Source organism: Diceros bicornis, unplaced genomic scaffold (assembly GCF_020826845.1).
Source record: "Diceros bicornis minor isolate mBicDic1 unplaced genomic scaffold, mDicBic1.mat.cur scaffold_814_ctg1, whole genome shotgun sequence".
NCBI lineage: Eukaryota > Metazoa > Chordata > Mammalia > Perissodactyla > Rhinocerotidae > Diceros > Diceros bicornis.
The window spans coordinates 1,932-28,505 of NW_026691692.1; the positions used below are offsets into that span (position 1 = coordinate 1,932).

General features: G+C 49.8%; 1 pseudogene; it reads left to right on the forward strand.

Moving 5' to 3' along the window:
* Positions 1-1,102: 1,102 nt before the first annotated feature.
* LOC131403709 (tubby-related protein 4-like) lies at positions 1,103-26,368 on the forward strand (annotated as a pseudogene).
* Positions 26,369-26,574: the final 206 nt, after the last annotated feature.

The following is a 26,574-nucleotide window of genomic DNA, read 5'->3' on the forward strand; positions in this document are numbered from 1 at the left end:
ATGGGCAGATAGTTAAGTTTGGTAGTGGGCCATTACGCGTTCTCAGGTGGTTGTATCGCTATACTGACACTTAAGAGAGGCGGCACTGGGCCGGCCCCGTGGCTTAGCGGTTAAGTGCGCGCGCTCCGCTACTGGCGGCCCGGGGTTCGGATCCAGGCGCGCACCAACTCACTGCTTCTCCGGCCATGCTGAGGCCGCGTCCCACATACAGCAACTAGAAGGCTGTGCAACTATGACATACAAGTATCTACTGGGGCTTTGGGGAAGAAAACAAAAAGGAGGAGGATTGGCAATAGATGTTAGCTCAGAGCGGGTCTTCCTCAGCAAAAAGAGGAGGATTAGCATGGATGTTAGCTCAGGGCTGATCGCCCTCACAAAAAAAAAAACAAAAAGAGTGGTGGCACCTTGTAGTAAGATGAGCATAAGCTGTGGGGTTGAGAGGGAAACGGGTGAGAATTGCAGCTCTCCTGTTTATTGGCTGTAACCAAGTTACTTAGCTTCTCTTAGCTCAGTTTCCTCATATGTTAAATAGGAATAGTGATGCCTACGTGGTAGAGTTAAGATTAAATGAGATAATATATGTGCTTATCAAGATAACTCAATGTGCTATTGGAACGTAGGTAAGTTTTTAAGACATAATTGTTATTTTTGTTATGATGCTTAGTGATTGTACATGTAAATGTAACAGAGAGGATTTTTATCCAGTTTGAAACTCTAAGTGGTTTAAGTTCTTTTGTACAAAGACGTAAGAGATATATAAAACTGTCATTATGATAAGTATGTAAGATCCTCCCCAAAATTGTAATCAACTGTTACATAGAGATAGTTACTATGAAAAACAGAACCAGAAGGAGGGAGGACACAGGAGGATAAAAATATATATATATGTGATTCGTACATCATAACCCTTGGCATGTCAGATAAATGGGCTCAAAAGTAATGGGAAATTGGGAGAAAGCAGTGTCTGAGATTTCTGCAGCCAGTTCCAACCAGTCCGATTGTGCTAAGTGAAAACTGTCCTTCATGACTTGAGCTCTAAGTTGTACATATTATCTTAGGAGGCTCAGGGGTGGCGGGGTGGCGTGTATCTTTAAGATTAAGCATGACTTTGGTAGGAATAGAACTTTAGTCCTAACCTGCACGTAAGGGGGTTGATGATACCAAATACATTTGGTGTGTATTTTTAATGTGCTGTCTGCCCTGTCTTCAGCAGAGATTCTGCCTTGCTCTAAATTAACAGGCGTCTCTCTGGGGTCCACCCTCCGCGTGGGATCCTCTTAGAAGGAGGCCCATCTTGGAAGTACGCCGGAAGCCCCCAGACTTGAGTTCTAGGCTCCGTGGTCCTCGTGCACGAGGCTGTGACTGCCTGGCCTCACTGTGATGGAAATGGAAGATGAATTATCTTCAGCCCCGCATTGTGTTTTGAAGTTCAAACCAGGATTAGCCGACCCTGGAGGCGATTTTAAGCAAGCGTCTTCATGTGTTCCTTTTATCTTAATGTTTGTCACTAAAGTGTTGGGAAAACTCTGTTCCTATCTGTCATTCATATAAAAGATCTGATAGCCCCACTTCTGATCATTGAAACCCCTCAAGACCTCATTAAATTAGAACTCCATCTGTCCAGATCGGAGTGAAGAAATTCCCTCGCTGCTTCTCCATCACTCCCTCCACCTCCCTCTTTCTTCCTTGGCTCATCTTACATAGATGGCACCCCTAAAGCTTTGGATTTTTTTCAGTACAACTAGTTTCTAACTTGCACATTTGGATTTCAGCCTGCCTTTTCAAAGCAAATGATGGCCACAGACCCCTCGAGCAGCTGCCACAGGGGCTGTGTTCCCCTCTCTCCCCTTTCCAGATAGCTTTCTACTTTCTTTCTGCCCCATCAGCTCGAGGATGGCTGAGAATAACAGTGACTTAATATCTATGGGTTATAACTGGTGATAGGTCCCAGAGCACTTGACGTCTTTCATCTCCTTTAGTCCTCACAGCTCCCATTTTGCTCATGAGAAAGTAGGAGACTTCCAAGGGTTACATCATAGTTCCCAGGTCACATAGCTCATGACCCCAAATCCAGTGATGGTTTGACTCTAAAATGCTCCCTGTCGGGACAAAAGGGAAGAGCCGTCTGGTCTGCCTCCTCCCCACCTCCCCAAGCCATGGGAATACCTACCACCAGTTACTTGGGGTTCCAGATAGCAGAGCTTCAGTAAGGAATATGCAGTACAGTCCCCCAGGCTGATTGCATCTCCTGGGAGAAACGTCATAAGAGCTAAGTTAGGTTTTATGGCACCAAATTAAATGAGATAATACGTGTAAAAGAACTTTGTAAAACTTTTCCAGTGCTTTGTGCTGTGGCCTGGGGATCTAACTGCTTTTCAATGGAAATACTGAATTTTTGTAATATGGTATGTAACATCCTCTCTTGTGCTTTTTAAAACCAATATCCTCATGAACTATCAGGTCACTTGAATTGGCTTGACACAAGCGTGCATGATCTTTGCTTACAAGAGCGACAGCTTAAGCGTAGTCTCCCTTCACTTCTTGGCAGCGCCCCATCATCTCCATCTGCTGGGGACACCGGGACTCGTGGCTGCTGATGGCATCAGGACCAGCCCTGTACGTGGTCCGTGTGGAGCACCGCGTGTCCGGCCTGCAGCTGCTGTGCCAGCAGGCCATTGCCAGCGCCCTGCGAGAGGACAAGGATGTCAGCAAGCTGACCCCGCCCCCCCGCCTCTGCTCCCACCTCCCCACTGCCTTCATCCCCACCATCAAGGTGAAGCCCTTCCACTCACCTTCTCCTCCTTCCTCACTCGTGCTGGCTGCCTGTTCCCGAAGGCTCGCCAAGAGGAGGGCCGAGACAAGGAACACAGGCGAGAGTCCCAGAGCAGGAGCACAGAAGTCACGTCTGCTCCTCTGCAAGATGAAGGTGTGCGGCTCCGCAAAGTCCCACCTCGGTCTCCCACGCGCGCAGTCTGTCCCTAGCATCACCCTTAGTGTCCACAAGAGAGTCACCTTGTGTGATAGGCATTAGCTTTCTCATGGCAGAGGCAGTATCCCGAGCGTGGCTGCCGTTGTCGTCCTGATGATCAGTCTGCCTTGTTCAGTCCTGACTCCCTGGCAGATGCTGCCGTTATCCCCTCTTGAGAAAGCAGGAAACGCGTTCTTAGAAGTGAGGGACTTGCTCTGTGGCTCGTTAGGGGAACGGTCAGGATGGGACCCTGTCAATCTTGGGGCCTGCTCTCCTCATCACTGTGCGGAGGGGCGGCCCTCACCCAGCCCTCGCTGTCAGCGTCCTCTATGCTGACTGGAGCTTGAGAACTGGTCTGTCGCTATGGTGGTATGTGGACTGGACCTGCCTGTGGCTGTTCCAGTGTGGGTTCCCCGTTCCCTCTGGCCCTCCGCATGTAGGTTGCTTCCTGTGTTCTCTTTTTTGTTTTCTGTCTCTGCTTCTAAGTATCAGATTGACTTCTTGGTTAATTTTTTCCTAAAACATCCGAGTTTTAGAATCTGTTGTGATATTTTCTTCAAGTTGCTTTACACTCTTGGTTCCACACCAGTGATTCTGGACCCTGGCTGCTCGTTAAAATCGCCTGGGGAGTTTTTAGAACACACACGTGCCCAGGCTCACCCCCACAAGATTCCAGTTCCATCGTCTGTGGTGGGATCCGGGCTGAGGTCTCTGAAAGCTGCCAGGAGGTTGTGACGTGCGCCCAGAGTTGGGAGTCATTGTCCCGCACCGCAGAGTTAACCCTCCCCGAGCCGCCAGCCAGTGCTCCGCCAGGGTAATCAGTGATGTGCACGCTCTTTTCTCTCCACGTCCTGCCTCCAGCCCCCGATTCCGGACCCCGACAACACGCGCGACTTTGTCAGCTGCCCCTCGGCCGGCAACGAGCGTCTGCGCCGCACCGTGAAGCGCACAGAGCGCGGCCCGGAGGTGGGCGGCCCGTGCCACACGCTCTGCCTGGAGCACCCGGGCGGGCTCGTGCGCGTCCTCGAGGGGCGGCGCGTCAGCCAGCTGCGCCGGAGCTCGTCATCACGGACCCGCGCTCAGACAGCAACGCAGGGGGGCGCCTCGCCAGGGACTGCAGACCCCTCTCGGGGGGTGCGGACTGGTATTCCCGACTGCCCACGCACAGGTAACGCCTATCTGTGAACGTTTGGCTAGCGTGGAACATCCCTGAAGCTACTCCGTTTCCAAAATCCTGCTGAAGTTACCGATTCCCTAAGTGGACTTTCCCACGGGTTTTTAAGAGCGCTCCTGAGGCTCCGTGTGGCTGGGGCTGTGGGGGGAGGAGACATCGGCTGTCATCAAGGGGAGGCTGGCGCGGGCCTTTTGGGAATGGCAGCCTCCTCTTTCAGTTATTTGTCAGGTATCCACTGAGGGCCTGAATGTGCTGTTGAGACCGTCAAAACAGTAGTGAGGTGCCGTCGCTGCCCCCCGGAGCGAGTGACAGGATTAAACGCTTCAGACCTTCAGCCTGCTCCTCGGCCTCCTGCGGGGATCCTGCTTCTGCGCTCGCTAAGCCACCCTTAGCTGCTTTTTAGCTGATGACCAAGGAGACTTTCTTGCTGGTCCGTAAAGATTTCGCATGACAGTCACTCCCTCCTTCTAAAGACTCTCCTATACCAATCTTCATGACTCCGTTGCCGTATTCAGGGGGCTCACTGCGCACCTCTCTCTGGGACCCTAGAGTGTGAGCCTCCAGGGAAGGGACTTTGCTCTTTTTGTTTGTAGTCACAGTCGAGGCCTGTGGCCTCTGTCAGCAGTACCTGCCAGCTCAAACGTTCCCCCCGCCTCCCTGTGAAATCTTGCCGGTCACCTAGAGCAGAGTGAGCAGCTGTCCCCTCTGTGCCCATCGCCCGTCAGTCAGTTGAGCTGCTGGTATCCCTCGGGGCACACAGTCCCTGAATCCTGAGGGCCCGGAGGGAGGGAACTGAGTCATCTTTGTACCCCCAGTGCCTGGTAAGCGCCTGACCGTGGGACAATGTGGGTTGAATTAGATTTGTTTTCATTAGTTCATACTTGTTCTCTCCACTTCCCATCTCCTGTTCCCTCTCCCGCCCGTTAGACTGGCCTCTGCCCCCATTCTGTCCCTGAAGCCGCTGCGCCGTGTAGCATCACCAGTTAGCCGAGTGTCACGTGCAATGGGCTTTTTCAACCTTGGCCTCAATTGCCCACCTCAGTATTTTACAGTCGATCCACTTGCTGTCTGCTTTTCTTTATTGGAATGCTCCGCATCTGTAGCAACATTCTGCTGTCAGTGTTACCGTGTAAAATTGAAAGCAGTGAAACTATACTTTAAAAATTGGATATTAGTCAGTTATTTCGTCTTTTGAGTCATGTGATGACCTGGGACCAAGAGCAGGGAGAGCGAGAAGAATTGGAGGCTGGTAGGGAGGCAGGTGGAAAGGAGGGAGAGGGAAGATTCAGAAGGAAGGAAGGCAAAGTGAGAGAAGCCAGAGAGCAGTGCACGTGAACTTAGAAGGAAGTTGCAGTTTCAGGGGAAGAGAGAAGACAGGAGCCATGGCGGTTAGAGATGACTGATGGGGGGACTTGGGAAAGGTCCTGAACCTGAGGGCGCATCGCCGGTTCTCAGCGGGGTCATTGTCTCTAAGGTTCCTCCCGTGTATGCAGTTTTATAAAACCTATGCTCGGATTCCGTGTTGACGGGAAGTTATGTGAAGAGCTTGCTTCTGTTCCCCCGCTCCTGTGCGTCAATTTCCCACTGAAGAACAGGACAGAAGCAGCGGGGGCTGTGCTGTAGGGACAAGGCTGCAGCCTCCTAAGACCTTGCTTGTGTGGACCTGACCTGAGCGTCCCAGCCTGCTTCTCCGTAGTGGTCACATTTGTCAGCTCCTCCCAACACAGGCTGGCCCAGTTGCTAACAGGCCTGTGGGGAAGGAGGTGTTGTGTTTTTATAATGAAAAGGCTGTAAAGCAAAGCAGATAGGCGGGACGTATTGAGTGCCTGCCTTGTACACGGTCCTCGGGTCTCCTGTGGTTGTGAAGCAGTGCCGGGGCATCTCTGCTTTCAGGGAGTTCATGATCCCTTTTGGGTGAAAGACAACTTAACACTTGAAAATTTCAATAAAAAAGTCAAGATTTAAATACCTCGAGACAAAAATAGACGATGTGTCACAAGGCAGAACATGACTAATTTCCAACCGAGTGGTAGACGTAACCTGGTTCAGAGAGGAGAGGGTTCCTGACTTTGAGAAGCCAGGACTTGCTCATCGTGAGAAGCTGATGAACTCTCTCAGTCCTCCATGTCGTCGTTTCTCAGATGTGGTCCATGGGCCACCTTCCCGCAGATCGCCTGGGATACTTACTTGAATCCAGGTTCCTAGGCCTGCCCCTTAGATTGGTTCAGCACGTTGGAGACGACGCCTAGAAATCTGCAACTTAGTGGAGGCCCCAGGGGATTGCTATGCTCTGAAGTTTTTGATCCCCTGTTGTAAATGTCCCCCAAGTAACTTAACAAATGTGTTTCTCAGAATTACCAGTGTGCGTTTTATAATACATAGCATGAATCCCAATAATTTTTGTTTAGCAAAAGTTCACAAATTTTCCAAAGGAAATCTTTAGTCAGAGCTTGCTATGGACTGAATTGTGTCCCCCCCCCAAATTCACATGTTAAAACGCCAATCCACAATGTGACTGTATTTGGAGATAGAGCTTTTAAGGAAGGTAGGGTCCCAATGGGATAGGATTGATGGCCTTATAAGAAAAGGAAGAGGGAGGGGCTGGCCCGGTGGCGCAAGCGGTTAAGTGCGCGCGCTCCGCTGCGGCGGCCCAGAGTTCGCTGGTTCGGATCCCGGGCGCGCACCGATGCACTGCTTGGTAAGCCATGCTGTGGCGGCGTCCCATATAAAGTGGAGGAAGATGGGCACAGATGTTAGCCCAGGGCTGTCTTCCTCAGCAAAAAAGGAGGAGGATTGGCGGATGTTAGCTCAGGGCTGATCTCCTCACAAAAAAAAAAAAAAAGAAAGAAAAGGAAGAGGGAGAGCTCTCTCTCGACACGCACGCGTACACTGGGGAAAGGCCACGTGAGCACACAGCAAGGTGTGCATCCACAAGCCGAGACCCCAGCCAGGCTGGCACTCTGACCTTGGGGCCTGTCAGCCTCTATTATCGCGTGAGCCAACTCCTTATGATCTCTTTCTCTTTTTCTGTATGTGTGTGTATATGTATTTGCCTCCTATTGGTTCTGTTTCTCTGGAGAACCCTGACTAACACAGATTTTAGTACTAAGAAGTGGGGAACTGCTGTAACAAATACCTATAATGTGGAAGCAGCTTTGAAACTGGGTCATGGGTTGAGGCTGGAAGGGTTTTGAGGTACACATTAGAAATATGGATATTAGGGCCATGTCTGGTGAGGTCTCAGACAGAAATGAGGAACATGTTATTGGAAACTGGAGGAAGGCGATCCTTGTCGTAAAGTGGCACAGAACTTGGCTGAACTGTGTTCTAGTGTTTTGTGGAAGATAAAACTTGCAAGCAAATGAAATTGGATATTTGAGAGATTTCTAAGTAGTTTTGGAGGATTGGCTTGGTTCCTCCTAACTGCTTATAGTAAAATGAGAGAGGAGAGAGACACACTGAAGAAGGAATTGTTAAGCAAAAAGGAACCAGAACTTGGAGATTTGGAAAGTTCTCAGCCTGTCCATACGGGCTGAGACGAAGGAAGGCTGTTGACTTCCTGGATTTGACAGGACGGGATGATGGAGCTGGTCGGATAGGAACATGCACTATTCTTCAAGAGGGAAAAATGACCCCAAAAGCGATTCAGAGGTCATCAGGGCCACTGCCTCAATTTTAGCAGGCCAGACAGCCTCCACCCGGAGACTTGAGGACAAGACCCCAGCCCCGCAGAGCCGTGGGGACCCTCACCTCGAGCTGTGTGGTGACACTGCCACCCCAGTGGGCCTGGAGGGCAGAGTATTGAACCAAAGAGGGTTATTCTCAAGCCTTAAGGTCTAGAAATTCGCCTTACTAGGCTTTGGACTTGCCTGGGGCCCTTCCTTCTCTCCTGTGTCTCCCTTTGGGATGAGAATGTCACCCTGTGCCTGGCCCGCTGCCGTCTTGTGTGTTTTGGAAGCACGTAACTTGTCTGGTTTCACAGGTTCACGGCTGGAAGGGAGTTTTGCCTCAGTGTGAGTCGTATCTTGGCTCTCACCCATTTCTGATTCAGGTGATATTTAGATGAGACTCTGGATTTTAGACATTAGTGTTAATGCTGGAGTGAGTTAAGACTTTTGGGAGTGTTGGGATGGAATGAATGTATTTTGCGTGGGAGAAGGATATGAATAAGGGGGCAACCAGGGGCGGAATGTATGGACTGAATTGTGTCCATCCCACAAGTTCATATGGTGAAGCTCTAACCCCCATGTGACTGTATTTGGAGACAGGGCTTTTAGGGGGTGATTATGGTTAAATGAAGCTGTAAGGGTGGGATCCTAATCCAGTAGGATTGGTGGCTTTGTAAGAGGAGGAAGAGAGATCTCCCTGCATACACACACACACACACACACACACACACACACACACACACGCTGAGGAAAGCCCACGTGAGGACACAGTGAGAGGGTGGCCGTCTGCAGGCCAGGAGGACAGCCCTCACCAGAATCTGGCATGCTGGCACCCTGATCTCGGACTTCCAGCCTCCCAAACTGTGAGAAATAAATTTCTCTTGTTTAAGCCACCTGGTCTGTGGTATTTTGTTATGGTAGCCCAAGCAGACTAAGACAGAACTTTTATTTAAAAGCTTTGAAACTGTGCTTAAAGATTTTTTTAAAATTCTAAAAAGATACCTGATTTGGGCTGTGTGTTTTGAAAAGGCCTCAACCCAGATGAAATAAGCATATTCTTGCAAACTGACAAAACTGGGATGTGAAGCCCCAAACAGTACAGTTCAGCCTTCTGTTCTCAAAGAGGAATATCAACTTACATTTATCTACAACTTGTATGTTTCTTCCAGAATTTTCATGATAAATTAATGACAGAATCTCTAGAAATAAGAGGTACAGATGTCCATCACCCCCAGGCTTCCTGGGTCTTACTCTGACGTGCTGCACTGAATTTCTAGTTGTTGACGACAGGGAGCAGAGTGATGAGCCTCCAAGTGTGTAACTGTAACACTGAACAAGCAGGACTTGGGGCTTGTCTCAGAAAGCAACTCCCTTCTTCTCACGCCGCCCCCTTTAAGTCCGTTCTATGGGGAAGTCCTTCTGCTCCTGGGCAAGTGGTTCTCAGCCCTGGCTGCTCATGGGAATCACCGGGGAGCCTTAAAAATCGACAGTGCCCGCGTCCACTCCCAGGATCCTGCTGCAGTTAGTCTGGGGTGCAGCCAGGCAGCAGGGAGAGACCTCGTTTTTCTTTCAGGAAGTATTTATCCAGTCTCTGCGTTGTTCTGGTCTCTAGAGTTACAGCAGGAGGCGAGACAGGCAACTCTCCTTCCACTAGTTGGGGAGACAGACAATAAAATAAAAGTGGTTATGAATGCTTATGCCCCCCTAAATTCGTATGTTGTAATCCTGATGCCCAGTGTGATGGAATTAGGAGGTGGGGCCTTTGGAGGTGATTAGGTTATGAGGACGGAGCCTTTATAATCATGAGATTATTGCCTTATAAAAGTGGCTCCAGAAAGTAGCCCCTTCTGCCATGCGAGGACACAGCAAGAAGTCAGCCGTCTGCAACCCCAAAGAGGGCCGTGACCAGAACCCCACCATACGGGCACCCTGATCCCCTGGAATTCCAGCCTCCCCACTGTGAGACGTAAATTTCTATTGTTTATAAGCCATCCAGTCTGTGGTATTTTGGTATAGCAGCCCACACAGACTAAGACGTGAGTAAAGGAAAAAAGCAAAGGGTGTGACATCCAGCAATTACAAAACCCCGGCATCAGCAAGTCAATCAGATGTTGAGTGGACAATACATTACTGAATTTCCTCAGGTCGGTGAACTGGCTCTGTGCTCATGAACACAGAGGAAGCGTTCTGTGGGCTTATATGCATTTTGGAATCGTGGCCAAACTTCCTTTGATCTAGGGCTCCTAAGTTAAATAATGTAAAGCACTGCTTGGGCCGTGTGAATTAAGCCTTTTTATTTGATGGAACTCAGATGCACACCACTCCAGCTTGCTGGATTCACGAGTCGTGCCTTCTGATTCAGGAAGTAGTTGATGAAGAGGCCGATGTAGTAACACTGATCGGGCGTCAGCTAGTCTCCTTCCAAGTAGCACGCCAAGTTGTTCTGCTCTGCCTCCAGGGCCCTCAGAGAGGCCCTGTTCACAGATGTCACCTCCACACAGATGTCACCTCCACGTGTTCAGAAACAGAGATTAGTTTGGATTACAAACTCATTCTTTCAAATGTAAACAGCCCTTTTGAATGGTAAAATCGCTCATAGTCTATAAATTATTTCATTGTGATTGAATGATGCAGCTTTTTTATTGCCTGGCAAGGCTCTTGGAGCCTTGAGGGAATGAGGCTTTTGTCAGCAAAACAAAGTGATTTTGAAGAATGAGGTACTTCCAGTGAGGGCAGACCTGGGGTGGGGCAGAGCAGGGTTTGGGTGGTGAAGGGATGTGAGGGGGTGTGAGGCTGTGTGAGGAAGGCAGCAAAGGAGAAGGGGTTTTGAGGAGGATGTTAAACATGGACTTCATCTACTCTGCAGTTTTGTGATGGCCCCGTTGCTGTGTCTGTCATCTTCTGCCTTGGGGCCTCTAATCTTCTACCTAATGGCCAACTGACAAGGTTGTTTTGAGTGGCTTCCACGCAGGCACCCTCAGGAGAACCCAAAGCTCCCACTGAAAGTCCTGCCACACAGGTCTTCTTCCAGCCATTGCTCGAAGCAGGCAGGCACCTCTAGCAGGTGGGATAGCCACCACCCCCGGCAAGCATCCTTGTGGCGGTTCCAGGAGACGGTTCTGACACGCCAGACATAAACTTCTCGGAGTCCCTGAAATGGAGCCGACTCTGCCAGGTCTTGAGTCCAGAGCAGGCCCAGAACCAACAAGGGCCTTCCCCGGTCCCAGGGCAGAAGCAGGTTCTGGGGGAGTCAGTGAGTCAGCAAGCCCCTTGCCCAGCCTGGGTTCCCAGGCTGCCCGTGTGAACCCAGATGGAGCCTGGTGTGTGGTGAGGCACAATAGTGCGGCCGTTTTGTTGCCAGGTTTGGCACAGCAAACAGTGCCAGACTGTTGTACATTCCAGAGGCATTAAAATTCCACGCCCATTTGCTAACCGTAGAAGTAATGGACTACTTTTGCTTAGAAAATATAATGGCATAAAAATGTAAAAGGAAGACAATGCTCTGCTCCTTTCTGTTTCAACCTGTAGACTTCAAACGGTGGCCTAGAGGGTCAGGCTGTCCTTAGTTCCTAGTAATGATCGTCGTGAGGGTCTAACTGATGTCACTTCCCTAAAATCTACTGGTTGGTATCTTACCCGATGAAATCTATGGAAACAGCTTGATTTCTACCATGATCGACAGCTGCAACTGCTCAGACTCCAGTGACATCGAACTGAGTGACGACTGGGCTGCCAAGAAATCTCCCAAAATCTCCCGAGCTAGCAAATCACCCAAACTCCCAAGGTAATCTTGGTCTGTAGGGGCGTCCTCCCTTTTTGAGCCTCTGGAGGTGTGTCTGTGTTGTGTCTGCAGCAGAATCCCATTAACCCACACCAGAGGAGCATAGCAAGAGGCAATCCAAGTCTGTCGTCTGGAAGATCTGCCTGTGATAATTATAGCTTTCCTTTACTCTTCCCTTCAGGACAGCAAAAGATCCCCAGGAAGAAGTTTGCTGAACCCTCAGAACTTCTAGGGGTCAGCACTGGTGGTGGGTGGCAGGGGTGGCCGTAGCTTTCTGGCTTACTTGTTTTTATTTCTGGTCTGAGAACAGTAAGACAGAGGTTTTACAGTGTATGTAGTGTGTTGAAAGGAATACTGAATTAAATGCCTTTGATGCTGTAATTGGAAAAAATAGTATTCTAAAAAAAATGTTTGGGGGGCCAGCCCAGTGGTATAGCGGTTAAGTTCATGTGCTCTGCTTTGGCAGCCCGGGGTTCACAGGTTCGGATCCCGGGCACAGACCAATGTGCCGCTTGTCAAGCCATGCTGTGGTGGCGTCCCATATAAAGTAGAGGAAGATGGGCACAGATGTTAGCCCAGGGTATCTTCCTCAGCAAAAAAATAAAGAAGAGGATTGGCATCAGATGTTAGCTCATGGCTGATCTTCTTCACACACACAAAAAATTTCTATCCTAAGGGTTTGGCCTAAAGAGTGGCAAAAAGCTAAAAGCAGATGGAAGGGCCTGCCGTGTCATAGATAAAAATCCCTGCCTTGCTCGTCCTGACCCTGCCACCGAGGGCTCTGTAACCTCAGAATGTAATGTTGATCCATGACTTGGAGACCAGTTTCCTTGTCTATGAAGTTAAAGGGTGGAGCAGATCTTCACTAAGATCCTTCTAGCTCTAAAATTCTTGATGCTGTGTGAAATGAAGGTCTAATGTACGTGCAGATACGTACCTGCCCAGATTGTAAACACATAATGCATTGTGCAGTTGGTAAACCAGTGTATTCACCACCCAGTTGAAGATAAAGAATATTTCCATCATCCCGGAAAGTTCCCTTGTACTTTTTCCCATTCGACACCCACTCCCTAAAGTAATCACCGTTCTAACTTCTGTCAGCATAGATTAGTTTTGCTTCCTCTTGAGCTTCATATAAATGGTGTCAAACCACATGTCCTATTTTCTTATTTGGCTTTTTTTAATCAACATAATGATTGTGAGACTCATTCATGTTGTTGCATGTATCAACAGTTTTTCTTTTTTGCTCTGTGGAATTCCATTGTAATGAATATACTACAATTTGTTTATTCTGTTTACCAATTGAATGTTTGGTAGTTTCCAGTTTGGGGCTATCATGAATAAAACCATTGTAGACATTCTTCTACAAGACTTTCTATGGACGTATGCACTCGTTTATCTCAGGTATATGCTTAGGAGTGTGTTGTAGGGCCACGGGGTAGACGTATGTTCAACTTTATTGGAAACTGCCAAACAGTATTCCAAGGTGCCTGTTGTACCATTTTAAATTCCCACCAGCAGTATATGAGAGTTCTAGCTGCTTCCATCCTCACCTACAGAGTATTGTCATCTTTTAAAAATAATTTTATCCATTCTGGTAGGTGTATAGTGGTATCTCATGGTAGTTTAATCCTAATATCTTCAATGATTGATGATGCTAAGCAGCTTTTTATGTTTATTGGCCATTTGGATATCTTCTTTTGTGAAGTGTCTGTTCAAGTCTTTTGCTCCTTTTTTTTTTTGTGAGGAAGACCAGCCCTGAGCTAACATCCGATGCCAATCCTCCTCTTTTTGCTGAGGAAGATTGGGCCTGGGCTAACATCCATGCCCATCTTCCTCTACTTCATATGGGACACCGCCACAGCATGGCTTGATAAGCAATGCGTCGGTCCACACCTGGGATCCAAACCTTTGAACCCCGGGCCACCAAAGCGGAGCACGTGAACTTAACCACTACACCACTGGGCCAGCCCCTTGCCCATTTTTTATTGAGTTGTTTTTCTCTTATTTAGAGTTGTAGGAGTTTTCATGTATTCTGGCTATGAATCCTTTAGCAGATATATGGATTGCTGTATAGTCTAACGTGAATTTCTTCTTTTATGATTAGCACTTTTCGTGTGCTGTTTAGGAAATTCTTTTGTCCTGTTTTGTCTACCCTAAGATCATGAGACATTCTTCTGTTCTCTTCTACAAGCTTTATAGTTTTAGCCTTCACACTTAAATCTCGGATTAATTTTACACCTCAGATTAATTTTTGTGTATAGTCTGAGTTAGGGGTAAACGTTCATTTTTTTCCCATATAGATATCCAGATATCCAGCAATCTGTTCGATTTATTTTTTTCATCTTTATTCTAGGCTTGTTAAAATTGCAAATAAAATTATGAACTTTTCTACACTTCTACAGTGTTTTGGCTTTTCTCATTGCTTAAGGAGAAGAGGACATTTAATACATAAGCAACCAAATCTTTCACCTGTAAATGTCCCTGGAAAACTCCCGGATGTTGCGGTCTCTGGAGCTGGTCCTCTTTCCTTCCGTCTTTCTCAGTGTTGAGTGCCCCTACGCAGCAGCCAGGCCAGTTGTCCTCGCTCAGAGCTTTAACCAGCTCGGTCCCCCTGTCCTCCCACACTTTGGGAGCCCTAGGTGTCTTATCAAGCTCTCAAGCAGTATCTGTGAGGCTTAATGCTTTTCTTTCATGGAACGTCATCAACCTTACCATATTCACTTTTATAACACTCTCTTTGGGGTAGACTGCCATTAAACACGTGTGTCCCCATGTTATAAACAAAGGAACTGAGGACCAGAGATATAACATAGGATCAAAAGGCAGCAGAAAAACTTAAATCCACTGATTTGATGTCAATATTGCACGGGGGAGATGCTAGGTAAGTCTGTTGAAATCCCAGCACTGTGTTAGGAACTATAACGCCATTGTGGACTTAGGTGAGGAACGCCTCTTCCACCTGCCACTTTCCTCAGGACGAATTTTGCAGACCCCTGGCAGAAGACATGTGGACGATTCCAAACTTACTATTAGTCAGTAGAAAGTTTTCAGTAGAAAGTTAATTCTCTGAGGTTCTTTACAAATGAATCACTCGATTGAACCTCACTATATTGTTGAATATATATTATTCGATATGCAGTTCTGTCCTTCTTTCCTCGTGTTCATAAGGCAGAAGCAGGCGGGCGGGGCCTGGGTAAATTAAGGGACGTGGCCCCTGGGAGTGGCACATCCACGGTGACTGGTGGACAGTGAAGGGAGTGCCAGGAGTGCAGGCGCCGTCCCCACGGGGGCGCCTGACCCTCGGGGCCTTGCCTCCGCAGGATCAACATTGAGGCTGGGAAGTCCCCCAAGCTGTCCCGGGAGGCACAGGAGATCTCCAGGTCTCCACGGTTGCCGATGCGCAAGCCCTCCATTGGCTCGCCCAGCCTGACGCGAAGAGAGTTTCCCTTTGAAGACATCACTCAGGTAGTGTCGGCTTTCGGGTGGTCCCCCGATCCAACGCTCCGCTCCCCTCCTTAGTGTGTGCCTGATGGCCGCTGAACCCTCGGTCCCCCCTCTCCGTGCCTGTCACTGCAGTTGCAGACACGGGCGTAGAGAACCAGAGCCTGTCTGCCCTCCTCCATGCCCCGTCACCTCCACATCCCGAAAGACCTCCTTCCCACCTCGGGCATCCCCCTGTTGCCACAGGAATCTCCTCACAGGTAGCTCTGGTTGAGACACAGCCACACTTCTCACCTCTGCTCCCTCAAGCCACTTCTGACCCTTCAGTGACTCCAGTGTCGGCAGGAGCCAATCCCTGGTCACAGCCCCACTGCCTGGCCTGGCCTGTCTTTCCCTCCTGTCCTCCTCGACGCCCCCTCCTCTCCAGGTGCCAGAGCCACACTGTTGACTCACCTCTTCCCGCCTTTGTGCCTTTGCCCTGCCTGGGTAACCCGCTCCATCTCCTCACCCTCCTTTCTGCGCACGTGCTTCCAGATAGAACTTCCCCTCTGTCGTGAAGGCTTCCTCCCCTGGCTCAGCTACAGTAATCCCAGAGCATCTTGTTTGTAACTCCCTCAGGACATTTCTCAGTCACTTCCTTGTATATAAATAATTACAGGCCTTCTCTCCTCCATTAGGTTCTAAGCTCTTTGAGGAGCTGTATTTTATTCATCTTTATTATTGCCCTTCCACACACACACACACACACACACACACACACACACACACACACTCATGCATGATTTGGGCATAGTGATAACTTCTTAAATTTTTAAAAATTTGATTGAATAAGAAACAGATAATTGGGTAGTTTTGGGATATACTGGGATCAGTGCAGCTGATGTTTCCAGGAGAAATATCAAGGATGAAAATGGGTTCAGGGGCCGGCCCCGTGGCTTAGTGTTTAAGTGAGTGCGCTCCACTGCTGGCGACCCGGGTTTGGATCCTGGGCTCGCACCGACACGCTGCTTCTCTGGCCATGCTGAGGCCGCATCCCACATACAGCAACTAGAGGGATGTGCAGCTATGACACACAACTATCTACTGGGGCTTTGGGGGGAAAAAATAAATAAATAAAATCTTTAAAAAAAAAAAAAGAAAAAGAAAATGGGTTCAGAGCCAGGTGCTCTCTCTGGTTCAGTGACTGGGAGGAAGGAGAGGTAAAGAAAAAAGTGCCCAAATCACTTTTGTGCCTTTTTAACCTACACACATGTGGACACACCGGGACACACCCGCCCCCACTCCCAACCTGAGAATGACAGCTCACTGAGCCACCACTTGCAAATGGGCGCCTGACATGCTGTAGGCAGCTTCTGGTCTTAAAAACAGTGGAATGACAGAGAGCGAATATTTCTGGCAGTGCCCACGTGTGGCTTTTTAAGCAAAAAGTGTTAACGTCCTTACTTCTTGAGTGATCAATAGAAAATATGGAAATAGATTGTGATTTTTTCCTTTTTTTTCTCACAGCACAACTATCTTGCTCAGGTCACGTCTAATATCTGGGGAACCAAATTTAAGATTGTGGGCTTGGCTGCTTTCCTGCCAACCAACCTCGGTGCAGGTAAAAACTGCGTCCTGTTCTCTGCCCACTGTCCCAGTTGGAACTCAGGCTGAATAAGCAATTTCAACCTTTGATGGCCTAATGTAGAAAATGAGCTCTTATGACACCAAAAGATGAGAATGTATTTTACCTCCAAAGTTTGACTCTAGCCACTCTGATTTCACAAAAATTAGAATTATCACTCAAATTGTTTTTTTGCCAGTGGTGTTTTCGTTTTTTTATACAAGCCCTGACTTACAAAAATGACAAAATAGCCAAAATCTCTATCAAAGCTCTTATAGGCTTCTGGTTACTTTGATTTCTGGCCTTTTACTGTGGGCAGATTTTGGTACCAGTGTCTTTAGGTTCTTGAGTCAGAAGAAACTCCTGAAGAAAGTCAAGAAGAAAGGGTTCAAGACCTTAAGAAGAAGTTGGCTGACTGTTAGTACAGTTCTTAGTGGTAAATCTTCTTGGATTTCATTTCTAAGTACCAGATAAATATCCTCTCCATGAGAAGTTTGAGACATCGAGGAAAATGGAACCCAGGGAGAACCAGGCTGGGCAGAACCCAGAATTTGCCTTCTCTTCTGTATCTGCTTGAATGACTGACATGTCATATTTACTAGGGGACCGTGAAGGAGTGAAATGACAGAAGGTCCTTTTCAAAGCAGCTTCATCCTAATGGCCACATCCCTGTGTGGGCTAAGGGCCTGTGTTGTCCCCCACCTTGCTACGTTGCCTGATCATCTAACACGCACACGTCTCTCTAGAAGGCCAGCTTAGCCAGTGGGGTTCACCGATGGCTGGTGGCCCCATCTTGAATGTGGTCTATGTAACCTACTAAAAATAGTTTTTGAAAAATTCTGGATCTGCCCATTAGAGTTGTTTCAGACACAGTTAGATCCTTTAAAACAAATAATTCTTGCAAAGCAGATGTTAAAAAGACCTGTTGCTGTGTATGCATCTTCAGAGACATTAAATGGTGCTGCATTTGGATTTTTCATTTTGAGGTTTCTCAGCTCAAAGGAAAAAAAGAATAAAAGTAAAACATAAAACTGACTTAGGAAATAACAATAGACAATCCATTCACGTAATGGAAAGAAATCTCTCATGTTTTCAACAGCCGGGAAACCCTCTCATGACCACAAAAGCCTGCCCTTCAGTAATTCAGCAGCACCCTCATGATATGTATGGTGATTCTAATAACCACTGTGTGAGAGGCATGGTTACCCCACACCTGTAATCTGAGAATTTAGCCATCTGCCTACAGCAAATGTTGAAAAAAGGAATGGACGTGCGCATTTGCTCAATGGGTCTTCTCATTCTGCCCTTAGTTCTTGGATGTTGAGTGGATCCATAAAGAAGTCAAGGAGAACATTAAGATGGGAGGGCCTGTATTAGGAATGTCAGTGCCCAAGACAAAAGCTTGGTGTGTGACTGCGGTGAAATCATTGTCCTAATCGCTGACCTTTTTAAAAAGAGCGTTTTCATTTGTCAAGCTAAAAGAATTTTCCACGTGATTCTACTAGAGAGAAGAAATTAACTCTTGGATTCTAGAGGGTTTGTTACATATGGCGCCCTATTAAATAATCTTTGACACTCTGTTAGATTCAAAAAGTGAGTGCTGTTGGATATTTTATATTGAATAATTGGATAATTACATTGAATAATTTGTTTCCTTCAATTAGAATGATCGGGCTCATGAAATTTTTGTGTTTTTAATTTTTTGCATTTCTTAATTTTAAAAATGTGGAATAAATTCACAATTCAAAAGATTTAAAAGAATATACAGTAAAAATCTTTCTTATCCTCACCCCCAACCACCTGGTTTTTTTCCCTGGAGGCAACTGATATTATTTTTTAAATCCCTCCTGAGATTTTTAATTTTACATCCTTTTGTCAATCTGAACGACAAAGAATAGCACTTTAATGCATTAACTCTTAAGCTATATGGAACCATCCAGAATGTTTGAGACAAAATTCAAACTCTCTTTTGTGGGCAAGAGAGAGGAAAACATGAATAAGACCTGTAACGACCCCTGGCGTGGAAAAGGCGTCTCAGCCCACTCAAGCCCAAGGAGCAGCCTTAACGACGGTGCTTCAGAGCAGAAGGCCTGGAGCTGTGGGAATGCTGGCCAGTCAGCCACCAGGCTGTGAGGTGACAGCCTCGCAGGTAGAACTTGGCTCATCTTAATAAAAAATAAGAATAGGAATAATTAAAGAACCTCTACATATCTCACAGCAAAGAGTATTAAACATAAGAGAAAGTTGACGGGACAGTTTCATCCTGATTTTAACCTATTGTGAAACTTAAATTCAGATTCATTATTTTTTAACTTGTTTTGTCTTTTCTAAATATTTTAGTTGCAGTCTAGGCCTTCTCTTAAATGTCCCTGTTAATGAAATTAAATCTTAGCATTTAAAGAAACTGTGTGGAAGTTCTCCACGATTCTCTATCCTGAGCATGAAACTGGAAGTCAGGAAGCCCAGAATCCAGTCCCGAATACAGCCCGAGTGTCATTGCTGCTCCCCGCGTAGCTGCCCTCCAGTAGCTGCTTGACTGCCCCCTGAGCTTGGCTCTCTGGTTATCACAACTGTTTCCACCAAGTTATCCTGGTGATTGCAAATGGGATTTTTAAAAAATACATTTGTCATAACCCAGCTCATTCTAAAAAAGAATTTGTCTAAGATAGCCAGACTAAGATAGTCTGGGCTAGACTGAGAATTTGTTGTTCCCGAATCCAGTCCGTGGCCGGGGTGGCCAGTCGTGCGCCAGGGGAGGTGGAGAGCTGCTCTCAGAGTCTCCGGCCTTGCCCACACAGGTCACCCCACGTCTCTTCCCGTGACTGTTCATGCCTTGGCTCTCCTCTGGCTTGTCTCTATTAACCGTGCTTTCCTCCTCCCACCAGTAACCTATAAAATCAGCCTCCTGCATCTCCAGCCGCGGCAGATGACCATCTATCTCCCAGAGGTCCGGAAGATTTCCATGGAGTACGTTAATTTACCTGTCTTCAACCTGAATGTTGTCAGTGAAGATGAGGATGATTTACCAGGTGTGTTCACACATCAACTGGTTTGTCACGAGCCCTCTGTTAGTGGGTCGCGACGGGGACAGAGTGGTAAGTAGTCAAGAATGCCAACATGTCAGTCCGTGCCTGCTGCCTCGGTTTGGAAAAGGTACAACTTCCTCAGTAAGGTTGGTGGGTGTGGTGGCGTGTCACTGGAGAAAGGTCACCTACTGTCACTGGTTTGGGGAGGAGGGGAGCTACCAGAGCAAGGACGATGAGGTGGCCGTGATGGCTCATGATCACAGAGCACTTCTACCATCTCACTTTATCCTCTCGGTAGTCCTCTTAGTCATATGCCCAGATAGGGAAGTTAACAGGACTCATCAGGACTCATCAAGTCAGGAATGAAACCCAGTCTCACTGACCCCAGGCTAGCCCTCATCCTTTCAATCCCTGCTCAGAGAATGGCTTCTCCCTGTGGTGCCACAGAGCCCAGTTTCTCAAACCTGCCCCACCTCCGGGGCGGAACGTCTCTCTCCTAATGTGCAGAGCGTGTCCCAGTGCATAGAGGCCAGGTCTGAGTTCAAGGTCAAAGCTGTATAAGTTTTTAAAATCTCAACTTACAAACGTTCAGATCCATAGCTTCTTAATTTAAGTCTTTTCTACTGGGGGGGGATCCTATTTTGATTATTAGAATGATTTCTAAGTAGTCCACCAATTATTTATATGTAACTATTCTCAAAAAAGTCCACCTGCAATTTTATAAATATAGAGGCTCCTCTACTTAGAACCAAGCAAGGTTCTGAAAGCCTCTGGCTTCTGAGCCAGAGGAACCGTACACGGCCACTGACTCCTCCTGTATCTGGTCGTTCTCAAACGAGGGGCTCTGGAAGTCACTGTGGGATGGAAAGGGACACGCGTCCCAACTCGGGCTCTGAACTTGGGGGCGTTGTTGACCTTCCCTCAGCCAGATTTCTGCGTGTAAAATTATTCTACTGTACTTTCTGACAGTAGCCGTCTTTGGTTCTCTGATAGGTATACTTTCTCCTCATGGGTGGAGCAGATGTTCTGGACTAATGGGCGAGGTTTTGCAACCGCATAAACCTGCAGTTTGGTGAAACCTCACACATGAGCTTTATAGCAGCTCTCCTGCTATTTCAGAACCTTGGATTTAGAAGTGGCTTTCACACTTTCCCCTTAGCACCCTCCATTCTCCCGGAATGTGGCTAATCTAGCTCTCTCGTGCTCAGCTGTTGCTGCTGTTGTCGTCACTGCCTGTGGTTCCCAGAGAAAGGAGGAATGATTTGTCTCAGGGCTTACACATACTTCTGGTGACGCAACAGAGAGACTCTCCTTCGGCGGGGAAGACGCCTGCCCTCAGTACTCCATACAGAGGAGAGAGCACCTGGAAGAGGGATCTGAACAGGAATCATAGAAAACTTGAGACAGGACCTAGATTCTTGCAGCCAGGGGACAGTCACGTCTCAGTGGAGGACCCCAGGGAAGGGGGATGAGTCTGTCACAGGCGTGAAGGGTGGGCTTAGCTTTTGATGGACTACTGGCTTCTCTCTGTAGTTCTGGTGAAAGGTCAGCCAGTCTGTGCAATTTCCTGTTAATGCCTGTTTCCTGCGTACGTGCTCATAGTCACGTGGCACTTAGGCCCAGATGAGCAGACCTCCAGTGCTCTGTGGGCTCCTTAGAAAGGGCAGTACTGAACAGTGGCGCTGAGCCCCTGCGTGTGGTCTGCAGATGATTGCTCAAACGCACACTCCATTAAACTCCTCCTGTGTGCAAATAGGGTGGATTTACAGGGTTTTAATCAGTGTGGCTCTAACTTATATACTGTTTCAAATGCTAAAAAGCAGTTAAGTTAGGAAATGATCCTTCCCCTCACATGCAGATCTGCCAGAGGATTCTTATCATTGGTTTCTCTACTGCATTTTACATGGTTCTATTTACAGAAAATTAATTTACGTACAAATTTCAGATACACATCTGCCCCACGACACTTCCCACACTAACCAATCCAAAACCCTGGATAAACCTACTCAGAAGCCTAGGCATTGAGTCCTCAGTGGAGTTTCATACTGTATCACTGCCCTCCTCTTGCATAAGAATGGGCCGTTTTATGACCATCATGAGTAAAAAGTGTCCTTAAACATTTATTTGCCATGGTACCATTCAGACACGTGGCACCACACTCAGAAGGTTCAGAAGTATTCATTGAAATGCTCTGACAATGCCCTTAGCTCCAGAGCCCACCGATTGCCAGTGTCCTTCCAGAAACATCAGAGAAGCTTTGTGTAACTTGAAGGAAGGGTCCAGCTTTCCCCACGCAAAGGCATCTGTCTGTAGGAATTACAGTTTATACGTAAAAGGCCTAGATGAGTTGCTTATTCTGACCCAGTTTCATGGCACTGTTTTGTAAGCAGTTGGTTTTTCTAATCTTCCAGTGACGGGAGCATCTGGCGTGCCTGAGAACAACCCACCGTGTACCGTGAACATCCCCATGGCGCCCATCCACAGCTCAGCTCAAGCTATGCCCCCCACGCAGAGCATAGGACTGGTGCAGTCCCTGCTGGCCAATCAGAACGTGCAGCTGGACGTCCTGACCAATCAGACCACGGCCGTGGGGGCAGCTGAGCACGCAAGTGACAGTGCCAACCCATACGCAATCTCCGACCGCTACTCCAACCCTGGACAGGTGATCTTCAGAGGCGTGGAGATGGGCCGCATCATTCCGAAGCCCCCTCAGCTGTCGCTGCCGCCGCCAGCACAGGGGGCCATCCAGCTGTCGGTGGTGGACCACGGAGACCAAGACCACGAGCACCTGCAGAAGCCAGCCAAGGCCCTGCGGCCGGTGCCGCAGCTGGCCGCCGAGGGGGACGCCGTGGTGTTCAGTGCCCTCCAGGAGGTCCAGGTGGCGAAGATGAGCCCCCACCGCCCTACCCAGGAACCATCCCCGCCGCCCCCACCACGGCAGCGCCGCCGCCCCCGCTGCCGCCCCCACAGCCCCCGGTGGACGTGTGCTTGAAGAAGGGCGACTTCTCGCTGTACCCCACGGCGGCGCACCATCAGCCGCCCCTGGGCTACGAGAGGATCACCACCTTCGACAGCAGCGGCAGCGTGGAGGACGTGTGCCGGCCCGGACGCCGATGCTCTGCGCCCGGAACACCTACACCCTCCCCGGCCCAGGCAGCTCGGCCACCCTGAGGCTCACGCCACCGAGAAGAAGGTCCCCCAGCCCTGCACCAGCGCGACCCTGCACCGCCTGACGGGGCCGCGCTACTCCATTCCACCTCCATTCCACCGGGGGACCCGCCCCCGCATCCCGCCCTCGCCGGGACGCTGGGCCCGGCCGGGCCGCGGCGCAGAGGCCGGACAGCAGCCTCATCCACGCCGCGCTGCGCAGGAACAACCGCGAGGCGGCGCTGCGGGCGGCGCAGCTGGCCGAGCCCCCGCGCGCCCCGCCGCAGCCGCCGGCCAAGCCCAAGGGCGCGGCGCCTTTCCCCGCGCGGCCGCCGCCCGCCCTCTACACCTGCAGCCAGTGCAGCGGGGGCGCCGCCGGGCGCGCCGATCAGGGCGCGGGCGCATGCGGCCGGCACGTCCCCGCTGTCCCCGCAGTCCTCCTACAGCCCCCTGAGCCCGCCCGACGGCGCCCGCGAGCGCGCCCACTATGTCTACTCGGCCTTCCCCGAGGACGAGGCGCTGGGCCAGCACTGTCCAGTCGAGAAGCCCCTGCGGCACCCCGCGCTGCCCGAGGCTGCGGTGGCCGGGAAGCGGCCGCCCCCTTACCAGTGGGACCCCGTGCTGGGGGAGGACATCTGGGTTCCCCAGGACAGGACAGCACAGACTGCAGTGCCCAACCCCCTGAAACTGTCCCCTCTGATGGCAGGTCAGAGCCAGCATCTGGACGTGTCCCGAGTGCCCTTCGTCTCCCCCAAGTCGCCCGCCAGCCCGACTGCCACTTTCCAGACGGGCTATGGGATGGGAGTGCCCTACCCAGGAAGCTATAACACCCTCCCTTTGCCGGGAGTGCAGGCTCCCTGCTCCCCGAAAGACACCCTGTTCCAGACACAGTTTGCACAACAGGAGCCCGCCCTGATCCTGCAGCCCGCCTACCCGCCCCCCCCTACTGCCCCCTGCCCCCCATGTATCCAGGAAGCAGCACGTGCTCGAGTTTACAGCCGCCACCTGTCGCCTTGCACCCCTGGAGTTCCTACAGCGCGTGCCCGCCCGTGCAGAACCCCCAGGGCACGCTCTCCCTCAAGGCACACTTGGTGGTGGAGAAGCCCCCCGTGTCCCCACCACCCGCCCACCTCCAGAGCCACCTGGGCACAGAGGTGATGGTAGAGACCGCTGACAACTTCCAGGAAGTCCTCTCCCTGACGGAAAGTCCAGTCCCCCAGCGGCCGGAGACATTCGGGAAGAAGAGCCCGAAGCGCCTGGACAGCCGAGCGAGGAGGGAAACGTTCAGGCCACCACAGAGGGCGAGATGAGGAAGGAGGCTCGGACTCGGAGCGACTTGAATTCCCTGATCTCCAGCCCCCGCCTGGGGAGGGAGAAGAAGAAAGAGAAGAGTCAGAAAGACCAGCTGAAGTGGAAGAAGTTGAACAAGACGAACGGGTTCCAGGACAGCTGGGAGAGCGAGCCCGGGCTGGGCGTCAGCGGGGACGAGCTGGTGACCCGGAGCCAGGGCGGCCAGACGGGCTGGAAGGGCAAGCGCAGCCTGCGCGCGGCCGGCGAGCCGGAGGAGGCCAAGGGCCGCAGGGCCAGCGAGCGGGAGGACGGCCGGCCGCGCAGCCAGGGCTTCGTGCACGTCACGGCCAACAAGCAGCCGCTGTGGACGAGGCCACGCAGGGGCGCCAGCTGGACTTCGGGGGGCGGGTGACCCAGGAGTCGGCCAAGAACTTCCAGATGGAGCTGGACGGGCGGCAGGTGAGAGCCTGGCCCGGGGCCACGGCGCGGCTGTCTCATCCTGACGGGCCTCTGGGGGCCTTTAAAGGGGGGGCGGGTATCAGTGCCTTGGCCTTGGAGGGGCGTTTCTCAAAAGGCCGCAGGGGAAATGTGGAAAACAGCTGGTGTCTCTCGGGGCCAAGTGGAGTTGTGATTTTCAGTGTACCCCTTGCTGTCTTGTCTTTATTTCTCATCAGAGTAACACATGCACTGATTTTTTAAAGTCAAAGGCTTCTACAAGACCCAAGAGGACCACTAACAGGCCCCTGCGTGCTCCCAAACCTCAGCCTCCCCCAGAGGGCGTGCTTCCACCTCTGTTGGCTTTTTTTTGGTATTTGCCACCATATTTGTAAAGAGCAGGGTGTCTACTATTTGGTGATTTTTCAGTTTTCAGCATCGTGTATTGACTTCTTCCTGAGGAACGTGAGGGTTTGTTTTCTTCACCCCCACTCTCTGACTACACACACGTGAACTTTCCCTGCCCCCTTCCCAGTTGAATCAGTAGTCACTGGTCACCTCCTTATGCCAGTAAGTACCGTTCAGAGCTGAGCCATGTGATACGGTTTAATCACATTTCTTTTTTTATTGGATAGTGTTTTTTTTCCCCAGACATAATAATTACCCAGTTTTTGTTTGCTTGCTTATTTGCTAATTTCTCTGTGTATTTATTATTAAGTCATTCGCTGATTCCCTGGCAGAATGCAAATCTCCTCTTGGTGCAAACACATTGGGTAATTTGTCGGTTCTTCCTGCTCCAACCTGGAACGGTTGCCCCAGCCCTGCTGTGTAGCTACTGTTCTGGAACTACCCTCCTCCACCATCCTGGAATTCCCTTCACTTCTCCTATTTAAATCTCATTTTCATTAATTCACTCAACAAATGTTGATTGAGCACCTGCTGTGTGCCTGGCAATCCTCTGAGCCAGGAGTATGGCCCACAGGCCAGTCCGGCTGCTGCTGCTTTTTATAAATAAAGTTTTATTGGGACACAGCCACGCCCGTCCACTTAAGTATAGTTTATGGCTGCTTTCGCCCTACAGCAGCCGAGTTAAGCAGTTGTGACAAAGACCGTATGACCTACAAAGGCTAAAATATTATTGGCCCTTTACAGAGAGTTTGCCAGCCCTTACTCTAAGTGCTGAAATTAGATCGATGAGGAAAACAGAAAATCCCTATCCTGATGGAGTTTACAAAAATGGAAGAAAGACAATAAATAAGTGTACATAACATGTTGTATAATAATACAGTGTCACGTGGTCCCCATGAGTACTGAAATGACAAGGGCAAGCAGGCTCGGGAAAGAGGCGGTGGCGTTCTGTCCCTCTCTGAGTAGTGACATGGACAGTTGCAGTTGATATTTCTCTTCAGCCCCTTTTAGCCTGTAGATTCTTCTTCCTACTTGTTCTTCCTTTTTCCGTTTCCTGGATGAGGAAGCCCCTTCATTTGACCTGTGGAGCTTTCCATGCCCTGAAGTCTGCTCATTGTCTCCCCACTGCGTTAACATGTTCCTCCGCTCCTTTATTTCCACCACACTCGTAGTTAGATCAGAGTCACTTTTGTTGGCATCTCGCAGGCCGTGCTATCTGCCTCCAATAGGTGCTGCCCAGACCCGGCTGCCCTGTGTCCCGCCTTGTTTGTGCTTTAATGTCTTTGCTTCCCTCCCTCGCCCCCCAGGTGATGCCGTTTGGAAGGATCGACGGCAATGCGTACATCCTGGACTTCCAGTACCCCTTCTCCGCTGTGCAGGCCTTCGCCGGCGCCCTGGCCACCGTGACTCAGCGCCTGAAATGAAGAGACTGCTGTGCGGAGGAGGAGAGGGAGAGGAGCCTTTCCAGAGGGGCCTGATGGAGATGCTCGAGGAGCCCGCCCAGGCCCCAGGGGCTGGGGACCAGAAGACAGGAGCAGAACTGGAAACGTCTGTTGGGCCCGGGGCAGGCGCTGACCTTCAGTTGCTGTCGTTTGTTTGGGCTTTTATTCTCCTTTATTGTCTTTCTTTC